We start from the raw sequence: 19,658 nt of genomic DNA on the forward strand, positions 1-19,658 counted from the left end.
ACGATGTACTCTTCTGTGTCTCCTTACTCTTTTCACTTTCTCCATGTCCTCGCCTTGTCCTGATGAGTCAGAAATGGAAAGTGGCTGCTTTTTCCTTATCACATTGTTTCTATCTCTTAATTAGACCCGACCTCTGTAGGCAAATCCAAAGCCAGCATTAAGCCTGTGTCTGCCCGGAATTACAAATAACAAAAAAAAATCCATCCATCTTGATCAAAAAGCTAAGGCTGGCGCTGCCGAATGTAATAACCCTGATAATAGCTCTGATGCCTCCGGTGAGTACAAAAAGGCACCTAGCATTGCTATAAGGTGACTTGGGAAGTGCCAGTTCAGCTTTAGGCTTGTCCTTTTTTTGGTTTGCGTTCGGTAAGTTTTGCAAATGTAGGTTGTGTACGTTTAAACTTTAAGGATAGTTCACCCAAAAATGTGAGGGTAAGTAAATGATGACGTAATATTCATTTTTGGGTGAACTATCCCTTTAAAGCTGTTGTAAGTACCACATAGTTGTCCCTACTACTGTAATCTGCATGTATGTATTTATAACAGTGGCCATATGTTTCATTTTAAAGTAGAAGAATTTGGTGGCCTGAAGCATGTCATCTATCCAGCTACCTTATCAGCACCTTTGATGCAGGGTTTTACTGTAGTTGGGGGAAGAAATACAGCATAGGAAGTAAATTATGTAAATGTCACAATCAATTCCCCTACATAGTGGAAAGTAATCTCTTCCCTCTGGATGAACAAAAGGGGGAGTACACTTACGACACTTTACTGTACCAGATGCTGCCCTCATCTACAGCTAGCACTCTGTTCTTTGGTCAGTCGGCATAAAAGTAGCCATGTTACCTCTCATTGGTAAATTATAAGATCAGATAATTTTGGCAAATAGAGAACATCCAGTTTTAGTTTATGGCTTCATAATGCTCTCAAAAACCAAATTAAATCACTGATAGTGGACTATGCATTGTTGCAATATTAGCTTAAACTAACAGTATCTTACACACAAAGTACCATGATTTTGCCATGGTTATTAAGACATGGTACCATGTTTTTTTTGTTGTTTTTTTTACACAGTACTGTATTTTTTTAAATATCATGTAAATACTATGGTGTATGTAAGGGAAAATGTATTGTTAGCCAGTCATTATCGCACATATTCTCACAGTAAACCTCGACAGGATTATAGGGACTCTGACACAATTTATTATTTTTTTTATGTTAGAGGAAAGGGACACGGATTGATACAAAAGACATCAGGAAATTAGAAGGTTACCTGAAACTATAAACAGTTCAACACTCTCTCATAACGATACTTCAATATAGTGACTTTTTGCCATGTTTAGAAAAATGTATATTGCTTTTTTGTCATTTTTTGGAATACATTATTGTGACTGCACTATTAAAGAGATATGGCAGCTTGCCCATATCTATCCCACACCAGGCTCACCGCTTGCGGGTGAAGTCTCCATTCTCCATACAGTAAATCCACTCCAGTAAATCTGCTCCAGTATAAATCCGCTTCAGCGTTAAACAGTCAACTATTAATCTAAATTCGTCACATTTACCAGCCCTACTATACTGTATATATGGACACCTAACCCAACCTCTATGCCTATACCTAACTAATTCTCAACAATATAAAAGACAAACATGTAAATATGTATAACAGAATTGGGTTAGGTGTCCATATATACAGTATATTTGGGCTGGGAAATTTGCCACATTAATTTCTGCGAATAATAGTTGACTGTTTAATGCATTGTGGCTAAACTTCTTGTGAATAAAATTGACTTATTTATATTTCCAGGAGGAACATGCTCAACTGCACATCCTAGCAAAGAAACTGATTGTGTTGAGCAGTGTACGCTTATTCATTACACATAATATGTTACTATAATAAACACTGGAGCATATTTACTGTGCAGAGAATGGAGACTTCACCTGCAAGCGGTGAGCCTGGTTTGAGAGAGATATGGGCAAGCTGCCATATCTGAGGAAATAATATTTTTAAGATTTTAAACTTCAGCAAATTAAACTTCAACATTCAATTTATTTTATGATTGTATGTATAATGTCTAGTAATGCACTGGCATACTAGACAATGTACTCTTAAGTTTTGCCAATAAAGCTTGATATAAATTAAATATGCCCACTTTTAATTACAGCATATCCATTGATTTTATGGCATGTAAACATATAATTTTATCAAAGATTTATATGAAGAATTATGTCTAATAAACTCTTTTAGCAAACAAACTGAATATTTTAATGTACATTGTTAAATAATTAAAATAAATGATGACTTTGCACATTTATTTGAGACCAAGTATAAAGTAAATATATTTATGATTATATTTTAATGTTTGTTTTAATGTACCATGATTAATCCCGATTAATCACAGGAAAATTAACTGTTAATTTTTTTAAAGAATTTTTTTTTTTTTTTCAAATATTACCTTTCATGTAGCGTGTTATATAGCTGTTTGTGAATGTAAAAAAGTCTGCAAAGTTTCAAAAATCAAAGTGCATGACAAATGGAGTTATTGACTCCCAAAAGAAAGAACCGATTCTGAACACCTGAAACGAGTCGTTAGTAATTACAGACTTACTTCCTGTACTAACCTACGTAATTTGGTAACAAAAAACCCACCTCTGGTCTTCACTGGCTGCTCGCGAACAGCTTTGACCCACCCTCAGACACTACACTAAGCAGTAGACCAATCACAACAGACTGGGACATCTGACCAATCAGAGCAGAGTAGGCTCTCTGAAAGGAGGAGTTTAGAATGAATCCTTTAGGACTGATCATTGAACGAGTCGTTTTTGACACTGGGAAAAAAGGTAATTTAGCCAATTAGCTTCTGATAGGCAGTGTACTGAATTGGAGGTGTACCTGTGGATGTATTTTAAGGATTACCTTCAAACTCAGTGCCTCTTTGATTGCCATCATAGGAAAATCAAAAGAGATCAGCAAAAACCTCTGGTTCATCCTTGGGAGCAATTTCCAAACACCTGAAGGTACCCCGTTCATCTGTACAAACAATAGTATGCAAGTATAAACACCATGGGACCACGCAGCCATCATACTGCTCAGGAAGGAGACACATTTTGTCTCCTAGAGATGAACATAGTTTGGTGTGAAAAGTGAAAATCAATCCCAGAACAACAGCAAAGGACCTTGTGAAGATGCTGGAGGAAACAGGTAGACAAGTATCTATATCCACAGTAAAACAAGTTCTATATCAACATAACCTGAAAGGCTGCTCAGCAAGGAAGAAGCCTGTTCTAAAAAAAACACCATAAAAAAGCCAGACTACAGTTTGCAAGTGCACATGGGGACAAAGATCTTACATTTTGGAGAAATTTCCACTGGTCTAATTTAACAAAAATTGAACTTTTCGGCCATAATGACCATCGTTATGATTGGAGGAAAAAGGATGAGGCTTGCAAGCCAAAGAACACCATCCCAACCATGAAGCATGGGGGTGGCAGCATCATGTTGTGGGGGTACTTTGCTGCAGAAGGGACTGGTGCACTTTACAAAATAGATGGCATCAGGAGGAAGGAAAATGTATGTGGATATATTGAAGCGTCATCTCAAGACATCAGCCAGGAAGTTAAAGTTTGGTTGAAAATGGGTCTTCCAAATGGACAATGACCCCAAGCATACCTCCAAAGTTGTGGAATAATGGTTTAAGGACAACAAAGTCAAGGTATTGGAGTGGCCATCACAAAGCCCTGACCTCTATCTGATCTGACCTCTATCTATCTGAATTTGTAGGCAGAACTGAAAAAGCATGCACAAGCAAGGAGTCCTACAAACCTTACTCAGTTACACCACTTCTGTCTGGAGGAATGGGCCAAAATTCCAGCAACATATTGTGAGAAGCTTGTGGAAGGCTACCCAAAACATTTGACCCAAGTTAAACAATTTAAAGGTAATGCTACCAAATACTAACAAAGTATATGTAAACTTCTGACCCACTGGGAATGTGATGAAAGAAATAAAAGCTGAAATAAATTATTATCTCTACTATTATTCTGACATTTCACATTCTTAAAATATAGTAGTGATCCTAACTGACCTAAGACAGGGAATGTTTTCTAAGATTAAATGTCAGGAATTGTGAAAAACTGAGTTTAAATATATTTGGCTAAGGTGTATGTAAATTGACTTCAACTGTATGTATATATATATATATATATATATATATACACCTGTGCTGTCAGTTAAAATAGAATTTTTTAGTCACGATTAATTGCATTATTTTTCATAGTTAATCACAGATTTTGAAATTGCTGAAATTTGACTATATTTACTCTATATTCTTTTCCTGTCAAAATGCCTTTATTTCCTTCTTAGGAAAGAAAATAAAACAAAATGTAACAATAATGCTTTATTAACCTTTTGCAAACAAAGCCTTCCAGAGTATCAATATATAAATGCACTAAAATATCACCAATGCAGTAACATTTAATGTTTTCCAAAGTCTTAGTGGGAGGTTGAGTAATTGAAAGAACTAGTTAATGCATCTCTTAAAGGGTCACAACACCCCCTGTTTCAGCTCTCACCACATTTTTAAAAGATGCACTCAAAGTGGGCATGATCAGCAGCGGAGTAAGGGGAGAAGGAGGAGTGAACCCAACAACTGTCTGATCCAGTCACTCAGCTTTAATTTAATAATGCATTTAACAGCATCAAAGATTCTCACAATTGCTCGTAACAGAATGCACAAGTAAATTATACACTGTTTTGTAAGCTCACAATACATTACTCACACTGGTAATTTATATCTGTAATTTAATACGCAAATAAATGCCAAACCATGTATTCTGTATCAAAAATATGTTAATGCTTTATTACACTTTAAAAACTTTTGAGACTTATTCCAAGATGATGATTTACAAATATAAGTGCTTAGATCTGTTAACACACTTACATTAGGGATGGATGGATAGCGTTTGTGTCTGGGACAATCAATGTAAACCGCATCTCTAACAAGACCCATTTAGAGACACCGCATATCACCACATATATCAAAACACTCACGTTAATAAATGCGTTCTGCGCAAATATTTAAAAGGTCTTGCCTTTGAATGAAAGCCTGTCCTGTCCCTCTGCGCTTGAGAGTTTGAAGCATTGGTCAAATGCATGGCAATGACTCGCTTGTCAAAGGACAAATGCCATGCCTTCTCATGAATAATACAGAGAACACCCATGATGTAGATGTGCTAAAATTCAGTGGAGAGCTAAACCTGGTATGTCACGACATGTGACGTTGACTCAATGTTCATTTCAAACCCGGAAGATGAAAATAGCCCTAAAAATCCCTAAATTAACCCTTTTCCTCTTGAAATTAAAAATAACAAATGTTAACATTCTCTTCCCTTGTGTGCAAGACATATATAGTAGGCTATCCCTGTTAACATCTCAAAAAATGAGTTGTAGTGTTTCATGTCCCTTTAAACATGTCCCGTCAGGCTGTCTATCCACTTTGGATATGGAATTCACATGGTTCGCGTCATGGCATCAAGCACCGCTTTGAACTCCACATGAAAAGCACTGCACACAGTGGCCGAGTCCGGAATGGCATACTACCCATACTACTCTTACTACTTCTGTCATATCTATGTATAATAGAAACAGTAAGAGTAGTATGGTAGAATGCCATTCCGAAAATGACCAATGTCGTTCTGATTTTATCACTGGCACTGCCCATGTTATGATCTGAATTGTCCAGTAATCATTAGCTGACTCTCTGAAAGCTTAGTGGCAACAGGTAGAAAGGTGAAATTATATGAACTTTGAGCAGCGCATCGACAGACCCTCCATGGAAAAACTCCAACAAACTGCGCAGCAGTCCCTCATCAGTGCCACATATCGAGTTTTGCTTGTAGATGATACTTAAGATTTGACATGCTTCTATGGTAAAATTTTGATTTACAAATGATGTGAAGTACTTTTTTTGTCACAAATCCCATCTGGATTTGTTTTGTAAGATGTCCTTTCTCCATCACTTGATCATTGGCAGTGTATTTTGGTATGTGCATCAGTGTAATAGACCTTATTTACAGTATGATCTTTAACAGTAATAAAAACGAGGCTGTGAGGGATAAACTTACCATATCTTTAATGACATGCACTGTATAAAGCTATAGGTCACAACTAATTTTCCACAACTCATGTTGTTTGGAGTTATTTGTCTACTGAAATCTCTTGGAAAGATATTTTCATAAATATATGTTTCATCAGCAGATCGATCCAAAAACACTGTATGCTTATCCCTCACAGCCTCTTTGTCATTCCCATTAAAAATTAAAGATGGTGCTGCTGTGAATAAGGTGTATGTCCTCGCTGGACACATTACAAAGGCTCCGCCCTATTCCAACCAGTGTTCAGCTCTCACACTGAGCTGAATAAAATGTCAGAATTGAATGAGAAAATTGGTAAATGTGTTAATCCCAATTTAGAAAAATAATGTGTTAAACATTTTAAATTGATCGCATGCATTACCGCACTAATTGTGATAGCTCTAATATGTATATATGTATATAATAGTGTAATGTAACCAAAATCTGCCTGGTCCACATGTTTTACATTGTTTATTATTGGTTAGATTTAGGTTTAGGGGTGGGGTTGGGATAGGGGATCTAAAAAATTTTATATGATAGTATAATGAAACTAAACAAATACATTTACAAGTATAATTATCAATATAGAAGCTGCTATGGTGAGTTCTTCGTCATGAGACTGCCCTGTTCAGTTATGCAGTTGAGCAGTCATTATATAAAAACGTGTCCACAGAATGCTGTGACCGACCAATCAGAATTAAGTATTTTAGAGAGCCTAGTAAGGATATGGCAATCACTTGGTACCATGAAGTTAGCATCATATCCATTAACCATTTAACCATTTAGGTTTCCTCAGATGCCACACTGGAGGATCCCCTTGGAGAACCTCTTGGCTCCTTTTCAGTTCTTTCAGTTCTTTGAGGAACTTACATTTAGCTCCTACAAACACTTTAAAGACTGTAAATGAGTACTCAAGGAACATTAAAATATATTTCAAGTGCCTCGAAACCTTTCCCTTATGATGGGGTTACTGAAGGAACTGTTGGCAGTACTTAGAATTCTTTAGAGTTTCACAAAGAACTAAAAGGTTGTTTAGAGGTTCTCCAGAGGGTTCTGGTGGCATATCATCTGAGGAACCCCAGATGTTGCCTTGAGAGTCTTAATATTTTTACAGTTTAACAGTGCCATCACAGTACACTTTGTGATCATTGCTAATTCTGTGTTACTAATCTTATTTTCTTACCTATCAAGTTTCTTTGAACGAGGCCTTTGACTTTAAACTTGTCTTTTTGTTCAATAAAATACTTAAAAATACTTAATGTTTATATTTTTACATTTCTGTTAACATGGTAAATCCTGTTAAGCTGTGGATTAGAGAATGGATCAGTCCCAAGCAGAAGTTGGACATGGCATCCTCTAATATCCACATCTGTTCTCAAAGGGTCCTCGGCACCTGTTATACTTTAAAGTCACTTTAAAACAATCTGCATTGCAGGAAGTGCAACCCACACTACATACCCCTTTCCTGACATTCTGAGGTTTGGTTGAGATGCAATGGTTTAAACATGGCTTTTTTAGATTTAAGAGGAAAGGCAGCCATGAAAGACATTTTAATCTGCTAATGGAAAATCACATTACATTTCCCCCCTTCAATTTGGCTCTTCTGTGGTGCAATATTACAGATTCTGGGTTGAAGCACAAGCTCAGATTCAGCCACTTTTATTCTAGCTGTCCAAATTGTAAAAACCAGCATTTGAGATGGAGATTATACTGCTCTCCCAATGAATAATTTTTCTGTGAGATTATCTCTATTTGTCCTTATGTTGCCTTGACTTTTCTCATAGCTACCTATTATTTCATCAGGTGTTGTTGGTGTGTATTACCAGAGGGGTCCCAGAGTACCTCTGAATAGTGTTTTAGATGACTGATTTAACTGTATGAACAGGGTTCCCAAGGACACCCTGTGAGGAAGATAATTATGTAATCCTGCAAGCCACAATGCTCCAGGGTGGCATTCAATATTATATATATATTTTTTAAGTGGCAGACACTCTTATTCCAATCAGAGTGACTTACAGAGACAGGGTGACCATGATTTTTTTCAGTTAGAACATGATCCTGGATGAACATCTTTTGTAGGTCCTAAAAACAACTTTCTAATCAACCCTAACGGTGCTAGCCCTATACCCCTAACCTCTAGCCCTTACAATTACCTAACACGAACCCTACCCATTGGGAAATAAAAAGTTAATAAGAATATTGTTGAAGCTCCAGCCCTAAGCCCAATGTGCATCACATACTTCTGTGGAGTATCTTGAGCAATGATATAGTTCTTCAAAGACATGGAAAACAGATGAACAGGTGATGAAGAGAGGTGGTAAAAAAGGAAAAAATTTAAAAAAGACCTAAGAGAGTGGGAAAAAGTGTGCATGGCCAAAGAACAATAAATCCAGATGGCATGTATGCCGCTTCTCTGCGTTCTCTGGTTGCAGTGAGAAATGAGTTCATTTAATACTGTGAAATTCCATTAGAGGAGAACATGACGATTTTGTACAGCACATACACCATTTGCAGGCCCTCTTACACACCCGTAATTCCCCCATAAGACGAACTCTGATGAAATGGCCAAAACATATTTATTCAGAGATTTAATCTCCATAATCTTAAAAAAAATGGCTTTACTGTTGCTTTGGAAACAGACCAAAAGTGAATGACCTTATTGTGAGACTGTGTGTGTATGTTCACCTCCTGTTTGAGTGTAACATTCAAACCAATTTAAGAACATCTGGCTGTGGAAAACAGGGCAGTGAAAACAGTGTTAGTGGTTTAACACCTTTCTGAACTGTTAGGTATGATTTTATGTGAACTGGATAATTTGATGCATTTGACTTTTTGTTTTATCATCATCCACTCTTTGTTGTTGTTGTTGTTTTGTTTTTTTTTCAGACAGCTGTAATGGACTGTGTTTGCTTCTCACCTGCGGTTTGACTTCTATATCAGTTCCAAATTCAGTTGCCCCAAAAAGTATTTGGACGCTTATGCCAAAGTCAAAGCAAAAAGAATGAATGTAACTGCATTACAGTAATTGCATAATTGCATTACAGTAGGTAAGAAAATATCAAACCATGTGGCATTTATTTTAAAGATATATAGCACAAGCAACCTTGCCAAGCAAAACTTTTAACAAAAATATGTTTTCTAGGACTTAAATTATAAAATTACTTATATATTGTTCAAAAGTAGACACATTTGCTATTACTTTTAAACAGCTGGTCCCAGAGTGATTTTTAGGGGATTTAGAAAGACAGTTTAACTTTAAAGTAATATTCCAGGTTCAATACAAGTTAAACTCAATCGACAGCATTTGTGTCATAATGTTGATTACCACAGAAAAATTCTTAGACTTGTCCCTCCTTTCCTATAAAAAAATTAAAATAGGTTACAGTGAGGCACTTTCATTGGAAGTGAATGGGGCTAATATTTGTAGAGTTTAAAGCAAGAAATGCGAAGCTCATAATTTTATAAAAAAATTACATTATTTATTGTATTATTTCAGCTGTAATGTTGTTTAAATTGTTGATTTTAAGGATTTACGGGTTACAGCTTTAGAGTTCGTGGCATCGTCATGGCAATGAAGCTGTAAAATTGGATATAAATTTTCACAGAAAAGGTTAGTAACACATAATGTTTCAGTCTTGGGGCTATACTTTTGAGTATTTTAATGTCGGCTCCTTTCATTTTCATTGTAAGTGCATAGCTGTAATCCATTATTTATTTATTTTTATAAATAAAAGGAGGGACAAGTCAAAATTAATTTTAGTGGTAATCAGTAGTGTTGGGTTCGAGTCCACCTTAGTCAAGTCCGAGTTAAATCCAAGTCTTCAATCATGTCAAGTCAAGTCATTTTTATTTGTATAGCACCTTTCACAACACACATCGTTTCAAAGCAGCTTTACAGAAGATCAGGTATTAACAGAAGATAAAACTGTAATATCTATAACGTCTTAGAGTCATCATTGTGTAGTTTGATAAAATACAATTGTGTATTTTTTAAAAATAAGTAATTAAATAATAATTGTATTTAGAACCCCAGTGAGCAAGCCGAAGGCGACTGTGGCAAGGAACACAAAACTCCATAAGATGTTGTTTAATGGATAAAAATAACCTTGGGAGAAACCAGACTCACTGTAGGGGCCAGTTCCTCTCTGGCTAACATCATTAATATAATGCCAATATTACTTATGTATAGTGCAAGTCATGGTTTAAAATTATTAAACTAAGTAAGTGTTAAGGGTCAGTGTTTAAAACAAAGATTTTGTAAGAACTGTAAGTTTAATGAGTAATGTCTTTGAAATTCATCCTGGATTAACTGCAGAAGTTCACCTAGATGCAGTTGTCCTTGTTAGTTGGCTGATGAAATGTTTAGTTGGCAATTAAATGATAGTCTATGTATTCCATTTCAAGAGTGTAGTCCATCATTAGACTGAGGTGATGTAGGCAGAGATCAGTTAGGTGCATCGCAGTTCAACCTGGCCGGTAATTTCGGTGAGGTCTATCCTAAATCCAAGGTTCAGGCAAAGGCATATGAAGTAACCCATGTCTTATGGTTGGAGTTGGCATCAGTTCATCCTCTGAAGTCCATCGTAATAGACTGAAGTGATGTTTGGCTGGCACCGGCTGCTATTAGACATCATCACACAGCGACATGCAGCAGTGGAGTCCAACACCAAGCAGGAACGGAGCTGGATCTGGCCGGTTCTGTTGACCTCAGGATAGGAGTCCCGAGGTTGAGACAGGGAAACAAATAAAATAATATTGGCATAGATGCCATTCAATTTATTACAGAGTTATAGATCATGATCATTGTTTCTGGTTCCAGCAGATAACTAAAGCGGCCTAATTGTGAGTTGAAGGATAAATTAGGTATTTGCCTAGTTAAATAGATGAGTCTTTAGTCTAGACTTAAACTGAGTGAGTGTGTCTGCATCTCAAACAGTGTTAGGGAGACTATTCCATTATTTAGGAGCCAAATATGAAAAGGATCTACCTCCTTTTGTGGATTTTGATATTCTAGGAACTATTAACAGGCCAGAATATTGCGATCATAATGAACGTGTTGGAATATAGCGTGGTAGAAGGTCACTTAAGTACTGCAGAACTAGACCATTCAAAGCTGTGTACGTAGTTAACAGAATTTTAAAATTAATAGGAAATTTAACATGTTGCCAATGTAACGATGACAAAATGGGGCTAATATGATCATATTTCTTGGTTCTAGTCAGAACTCTGGCTGCTGCATTTTGAACCAATTGAAGTTTATTTACTGATCTTGCTGGACATCCTCCCAGTAATGCATTACATTAATCTAATCTTGAGGTCATGAACGCATGAATGAGTTTTTCGGCATCAGCAACAGAGCATGTGTCGTAATTTAGCAATATTTCTTAGGTGGAAGAATGCTGTTCTACAAACATTTGTAATTTGATTTTCAAAGGATTGGTATCAAATATAACACCTAAGTTCTTCGCTGTTGATGATGATGTAACAGCACATCCATCGAGAGTCAAATGATATTTTAGCGGATTATTTTTAGAGGTTTTTGGTCCAATAATTAGTACCTCTGTTTTTTTGAGTAGAAGGAAATTTCTGGCCATCCAATCTTTTATTTCATTGATACACTCTGCTAATTTGGAGAATTGTGAAATCTCATCAGGTTTTGAAGAAATATAAAGTTGGGTATCGTCGGCATAACAGTGGAAACTTATTCCATGATTCCTGATAATATCTCCCAGGGGGAAGCATATACAAGGAGAAAAGCAAAGGCCCTAAAACTGATCCCTGTGGCACTCCATACTTAACTTTTGTTTGATTTGACAATTCCTCATTTACACAGAAAAAGTGGTAGCGGTCTGCTAAATAGGACCTAAACCATGCTAATGCAAGTGCACAAATGCCAACATAATTCTCCAGCCTATTCAAGAGAATGTTGTGATCTATTGTGTCGAATGCAGCACTAAGATCTAAAAGCACTAGAAGTGAAATGCAGCCGCGATCAGATGATAAGAGCAAGTCATTTGTAACTCTGATAAGTGCAGTCTCTGTACTGTGATGAGGCCTAAATCCTGACTGAAATTGTTCATATATACTATTTCTCTGTAGAAATGAACATATTTGGGAGGATACTACCTTTTCTAGTATTTTCGACATAAACCGGAGATTTGAAATCGGTCTATAATTAGCCAGTTCTCCAGGATCAAGCTGTGGCTTCTTAATAAGCAGTTTGATTACTACCATTTTAAAGTTTCTTGGGACCTGTCCTAAGGATAGCGAGGAGTTAATAATATTAAGAAGAGGTTCTGAGATTACTGGGAATACTTCTTTAAAGAGCTTGGTTGGTATTGGATCTAACAAACATGTTGTGGCTTTTGATGTTTCGATAAGTTTTGTTAGCTCTTCATGACCTATGACAGCGAAGGATTGAAGTTGCATATGAGGAAAATTATGAGACACTGTTTTCTGAGGTACTGTGACAGATGATTGCATAATTCCAATTTTATTTCTGATTATTTCAATTTTATCAGTAAAAAAATTCATGAAGTCATTACTATTGTGCTGTGACGGAATATTTGGTTCTGCAAACTCAACATCATTATTTTAAGTCTCCAAAGCAACCAAATTGGCCCAGTTGCTAGGGAGGGTAGAGTCACATGGGGTAACCTCCTCGTGGTTGCGATTAGTGGTTCTCGCTCTCAATGGGGCGCGTGGTAAGTTGTGCATGGATCACGGAGAGTAGCATCAGTCTCCACATGCTCCATGGTGTCATGCACAACGAGCCATGTGATAAGATGCATTGATTGGCACTCTCAAAAGTGGAGGCAATTGAGACTTGTCCTCCGCCACCTGGATTGAGTGGGAATTGGGCATTCCAAATTGGGAGAAAAAGGGGCTACATTTTTTTTTTTTTTTTAAATACATTATTTTAAGCTTATTTTAACTTTCACAACTAAGAAAAAACAATTGTCAATATAAATGTAACAAAAACACCTATATTTTATGATTAGTTTCCTGCTGAACAAAAAAAGTGGTTTCAGAATTAAATCATATGTTTTAGGTGTATGAAGACAAAACTGTCCTTCAACATAATTCTTACTGCGTTCTGTTGACATTTCAGTTATTTGTTGCTTTTTCCCCTCCACTCAAACATATACCAAAGATAGTGAAAGCTAGTAATCAAAACAGAGTTGTTATTGTTTTGAATTGTAATTTTGTTTTTTATTTCTACTTCATTTTCAATTTGTCCTTTCAATTTAGTTACTATTATATATACTGAGATTACTTTTTTGTCTCTATCTGCCGACTGGTTTGGGAAAGAAAATTAGCCAACACAGTAGTAATTAGCACTCGCTGAGAAGTTACATCTCACGACTTGACTGCAAATGTTACATCCGAAAACACTGGAAAAGCCCACTGCTAATATTAGGGCCATTTAACACGGAAAATGTGATTTTTCACAGAAAAAGTGGGGCAGTTCTACGCACTACTTGTGCACCTAAAACCCTGATGTGTCTGTGTGTTATTGTTTTAAAAAAAATAAGAGGTATCATAAAAATTTATTTAGTACTTCTTTGAAGAAGCTATTTGACAACAGATACTCACATACTGTATATTCCACAAGACAAAATGGTAACTGAATTTAAACAAATTATCCTGTTCTAAAGTTTACATTCCCTTGGTTCTAAAAGGATTAGTTCACCCAAAAATGAAAATTCAATCGTTGGGAGAAATTGTGAAAAAAAAAAAAAAAAAGAAATTGTGCTCGATGTCACACAATGGTAGTTTATGGTGATCACTTCTTCAAGCTTCAAAAGGACACAAAAGTATAATTCAAAAATCTAACAAATTATTGTATGTGACTCATGTCTTGTTCTGAAGGAATACGATAAGGTTTGGTGAGAAACAAAAGTGTTATTAAGTGAATCTCTTCACCGACCGTTGATCTCCTGTGCGCATTCATGAGACAGACTACACAAGAGCTTTAGAGCTACTGGCACGAGAGCAAACTCTTTAATATGACGTGTTGCTTTCTATATAATTAATGACTGTTTGTGTCATAATTGTTCATGAGTCCCTGCTTTGCCCTGAGCTGTGAAACTGCCCACTTTTCTTAAGAAAAATACTGTACATTCTTTGGTTTCCCAGCATCTTCTGCACATTTGAGTTCTTCCCAAAAGTGGCTAAATTATATAGATATCCAGCTTTTGACACTTAGGGCAATTATTACAAAAGGTGCAAGCATTCACTGATACTCACGAAGACAACACAAGAACCAAGAACCAAGGGGATGCAAACTTTTGAACAGGATGATTTGTGTAAGTTATAGTACATTTTGTGTAATGTAGCTTTTGAAGGGCAGTACTACATAAAATATATAATATTTTATTTCTTATATTTGCATACATTCTGAAAGGAGTGTGAAAATGTATAGGCCTGAAAAAAAGGGGTATGCAAACTTCTGCAATATATAGTTTGTGAACATTTATTTTAGCTTTTTTAATTTACAAATTCCACGTAGCCTATTCTATCCATATAATTTAATATTGCATGTGTAATTATGAGTAGACTTGTCATGTCAGGTACAGATTTTAACACAAAAATTCACAACATTGGAACCTAAAATTCAAAATACAATCCCCACATTTCAACATTTATAGGAATATTCCAGGTTCCATACAAGTTAAGCACAATCAACAGCATTTGTGGCATAATATTGATTATCACATAAATTAATTTCAACTCTGCTTTTCTTTTTAAAAAAAAGCAAAAATCGAGGTTACAGTGAGGCACTTACAATGGAAGTGAATGGGGAAAATGAAAGTGAATGTGGCCAATTTTTGGAGGGTTTAAACAAAGAAATGTAAAGCTTATAATTTTATAAAAGCACTTGCATTAATTCTTCTGTTAAAACTCATATATTATTTGAGCTGTACTATGTAAAAAGTGCAGTGTAGCTGTCTGATGTGACACTTGTCTGATTTACCTCTATGCTGTGGGGAAAATGAACATTCAGAAAACACCCTGCTTACATTTTCACGTGTTGCACGAAGACATGGATCGGCTTCTTTCAGCTCGTCATTATTTTGGGCATTTGTGCTGACTGACAGGACAACATAGAGCGCAATGACACCATTGCCATGATAACCAGATACATTTCAGCTGATTTGCTGAAGACTAGAATGAATGTATCGTCAAATCAACGTGCAATGCAACAAAATTGATTTTCTACTCTGCAAATGATACCAGGGACAAGATGAGAAGGACAATGAGGAGATTTAATTTAAGAAGAAAAAAATTTGTGACCCTACCAAAAACCGGGACTGTCCTGTGTAATAAACCAGGACGTCTGGTCACCCAATCTATAATTAAATTATAACAAAACATCTCGCTGCCCAAAATAACTTCATATTTCATTGTGCATTTTATTATGGAAAAAACTGTAAAATAATATATTTTAAGCTTTCGTCAATGCTTTTAAAATAGAAAAACAATAAATAGGTGCTTGAGCAACAGTTTTTTTCCCCAACTGTTTAAAAAGTTACAGTTCATTCATCAAGGATCAGTTTAAGTTGACAACACTGCTGGACCACAAGAGACTACAGATGCCTACATGTGTGGATACATTACGCCTAAAAAGACCAATATTAATAATATTTTTCAGAATTTATATTTTGATATGTTGTTTTAGTAAACTGTAAGAAACATGATGTGGATGACTTGACTTAATGAAGTTTTTAACCACGATGAAACCACGATGCAAGCACCGTCTTAACTGCACAAATGCCGCATGTGATTTTACCAGTTGTCAGGTCCCATGCCATGTGAAACTGCCTTGTAGTTTCTAGTACATTGGCTACACACCTGTCTTTATGTGTTTGTCATGCCAGTCACCTCGGTAATCAATGTTTTACAGCAGTCTCCGTAGTAACATTCAAGCATATTGGTTGACTAAGTGTACCGTTCTGCAGGTGTGTTTGCTCAACACGGTGAAACAAACTCTGGCTATGTCTACGACATCAGGGGGTGCTACAACTGCTTGCAGACAGTGTCTGTTTATTTCTGTTTCATTATATCTATTTATTTTTTCATCTTGTTCATGGCATCGCAAATCAAATGCAATGGACTCAGCTGGACTCTGAAAAAATCCTGAGTCCCAAAGGCTCGAGTTCGAGTCCAAGTTAAAATGTATTCGAGTCCATGACAAGTCAAAGTTCATTAAAAGTCCGAACTCAAGTACCCCAACTCCAGTAATCAACATTTGTCAATTCAGCTTAACTCGTATTGAACACGGATTATTCTTTTAAAGTAGAACTGGCTTTATACATATACTAAAAATCACCTTGGGGCTAGTAGTTTAAAAGCATTAGCAAAAATGTCTAGCAAAGTGTCCGCCCAAATACATTTTTAATGACATGCTTCTGCACAATTAGACAATCCCCCAAACAAGCAGATGTACTGGCAAGACTTGCGGACTGCTGCTGCTCCGATGAGCGAATGGCTCAAATGGCTAGTGACCTGACACATAATGTCTACCTTGACCTTGAAAGCCCAGGGTTTATTTAACTAGTGACTTAACCAAGCTATGTGTGGATTTATTTAAACTAATGACCTAATATAGTGATGTGTGCCTGTGCCTGATTTGGCTACAGTTTTATGAAGACTTTCATTTTTATGAGTCATGTCCAAAAACAGACCTTGCCCTGCAAGCTTTAGAAGAAAAATCCCCAGCAACCACCTGAGCAAATTGCATTTTCAGAGAAACTCTCGGCTTACTTGCAAACGGAGCAAATTTCCTGCAAATTTAATGGCAACCTGATTACATGTCAAAGGACCTATCAGCTTACTCCATATGAGTTGATTGGATTGACATATCACATATGAGCGAGCTGATTGGCTAACAGGAAAAAAGTTCAAAGAACCTATCAGTGTGCACCATTCAGAGTTTCATGCATGAACTTAGTCACTTCTGATAAAAGTCTAGCATCATTTGTTTGCAGATGCCACTTGGTTTGTGTAATAAGGTTCGCTCGTGGAGGAGGAAGCGGGAGGCGACGGATCCAACTCAAAAATGTATTTTATTTTCACAAGTTACAGAAAATGTCACACTCGACACTGCGGGCTGCAGGACCTTGCCTCCACAGTTTGATATTTTGATATCTAATTTTGTCTTTGTTATCTTAAGCATGGATTAAGTTTCCAAAACAATTTTGGGGCCACTTCATCATATATTCATAAAACAATATTTAATAAAACAATGATCAAAGAATACAGCAAGCAGCATGAGATCATGACTATCATTAGCAGGTGCTGGTCTAGTCTTGTCTCTCCCAGACCCTTCTCATCCCTGCATTGATCGTCTGGTGTAATTAAAGAAGAGCTTGATTATGCAATGCCCTGTAAATGAATCACACAATTACTAATTAGGCTTAGATGAAACACATTGTCTGTGAGTTGCTCTTGAGATTTGACTACCGATAACAAAAGGGCAGTTAGTCTTGAAGCGAGTCAGACCGCACTTAGTTAACTGCCACTCTGCCTCGCAAGGATCAATATTAATCTTACTGATTCAGGCTAAGCCCAGACCGTTTCTATAACCAGGCAGTGCAGAATTGTGCAATGCTTCAAAAGCATGCCAATGTTGTCTTATGTAAGAGTATTTGTGTTTTCTGGAGGGAAAAGACTTTAGCACCTGTTCAGCAATTGGAAATAAAGTTTTAATTAACCTCCAGATATACACTGTTTTTATGAGAAAGCTTAGTGGTTACTGTTTCAGTTTGCTGACAGAAAAAAAATATATATACAGGTGCATATCAATAAATTAGAATGTCGTGGAAAAGTTCATTTATTTCAGTAATTCAGCTCAAATTGTGAAACTCGTGTATTAAATAAATTCAATGCACACAGACTGAAGTAGTTTAAGTCTTTGGTTCTTTTAATTGTGATGATTTTGCTCACATTTAACAAAAACCCACCAATTCACTCTCTCAAAAAATTAGAATACATCATAAGACCAATAAAAAAAACATAAGTATGTTCATTTACTGTATATGTACTCAATACTTGGTAGGGGCTCCTTTTGCTTTAATTACTGCCTCAATTCGGCGTGGCATGGAGGTGATCAGTTTGTGGCACTGCTGAGGTGGTATGGAAGCCCAGGTTTCTTTGACAGTGGCCTTCAGCTCATCTGCATTTTTTGGTCTCTTGTTTCTCATTTTCCTCTTGACAATACCCCATAGATTCTCTATGGGGTTCAGGTCTTGTGAGTTTGCTGGCCAGTCAAGCACACCAACACCATGGTCATTTAACCAACTTTTGGTGCTTTTGGCAGTGTGGGCAGGTGCCAAATCCTGCTGGAAAATGAAATCAGCATCTTTAAAAAGCTGGTCAGCAGAAGGAAGCATGAAGTGCTCCAAAATTTCTTGGTAAACGGGTGCAGTGACTTTGGTTTTCAAAAAACACAATGGACCAACACCAGCAGATGACATTGCACCCCAAATCATCACAGACTGTGGAAACTTAACACTGGACTTCAAGCAACTTGGGCTATGAGCTTCTCCACCCTTCCTCCAGACTCTAGGACCTTGGTTTCCAAATTAAATACAAAACTTGCTCTCATCTGAAAAGAGGACTTTGGACCACTGGGCAACAGTCCAGTTTTTCTTCTCCTTAGCCCAGGTAAGACGCCTCTGACGTTGTCTGTGGTTCAGGAGTGGCTTAACAAGAGGAATACGACAACTGTAGCCAAATTCCTTGACACGTCTGTGTGTGGTGGCTCTTGATGCCTTGACCCCAGCCTCAGTCCATTCCTTGTGAAGTTCACCCAAATTCTTGAATTGATTTTGCTTGACAATCATAAGGCTGCGGTTCTCTCGGTTGGTTGTGCATCTTTTTCTTCCACACTTTTTCCTTCCACTCAACTTTCTGTTAACATGCTTGGATACAGCACTCTGTGAACAGCCAGCTTCTTTGGCAATGAATGTTTGTGGCTTACCCTCCTTGTGAAGGGTGTCAATGATTGTCTTCTGGACAACTGTCAGATCAGCAGTCTTCCCCATGATTGTGTAGCCTAGTGAACCAAACTGAGAGACCATTTTGAAGGCTCAGGAAACCTTTGCAGGTGTTTTGAGTTGATTAGCTGATTGGCATGTCACCATATTCTAATTTTTTGAGATAGTGAATTGGTGGGTTTTTGTTAAATGTGAGCCAAAATCATCACAATTAAAAGAACCAAAGACTTAAACTACTTCAGTCTGTGTGCATTGAATTTATTTAATACACGAGTTTCACAATTTGAGTTGAATTACTGAAATAAATTAACATTTCCACGACATTCTAATTTATTGAGATGCACCTGTATATATATATATATATATATATATATATATATATATATATATATATATATATATATATATATATATATATATATATCAGCTTAGGAAGTGATGCAGACATTTTCCGGTTGACCTTTTTGTGTCATAGTAGTGCATCGAAGAAGTCAGCTAACTAGTCAACAGCGAGATGTACACAAC

The sequence above is a fragment of the Myxocyprinus asiaticus genome, chromosome 17 (assembly GCF_019703515.2).
Source record: "Myxocyprinus asiaticus isolate MX2 ecotype Aquarium Trade chromosome 17, UBuf_Myxa_2, whole genome shotgun sequence".
Taxonomy (NCBI): Eukaryota; Metazoa; Chordata; class Actinopteri; order Cypriniformes; family Catostomidae; genus Myxocyprinus; species Myxocyprinus asiaticus.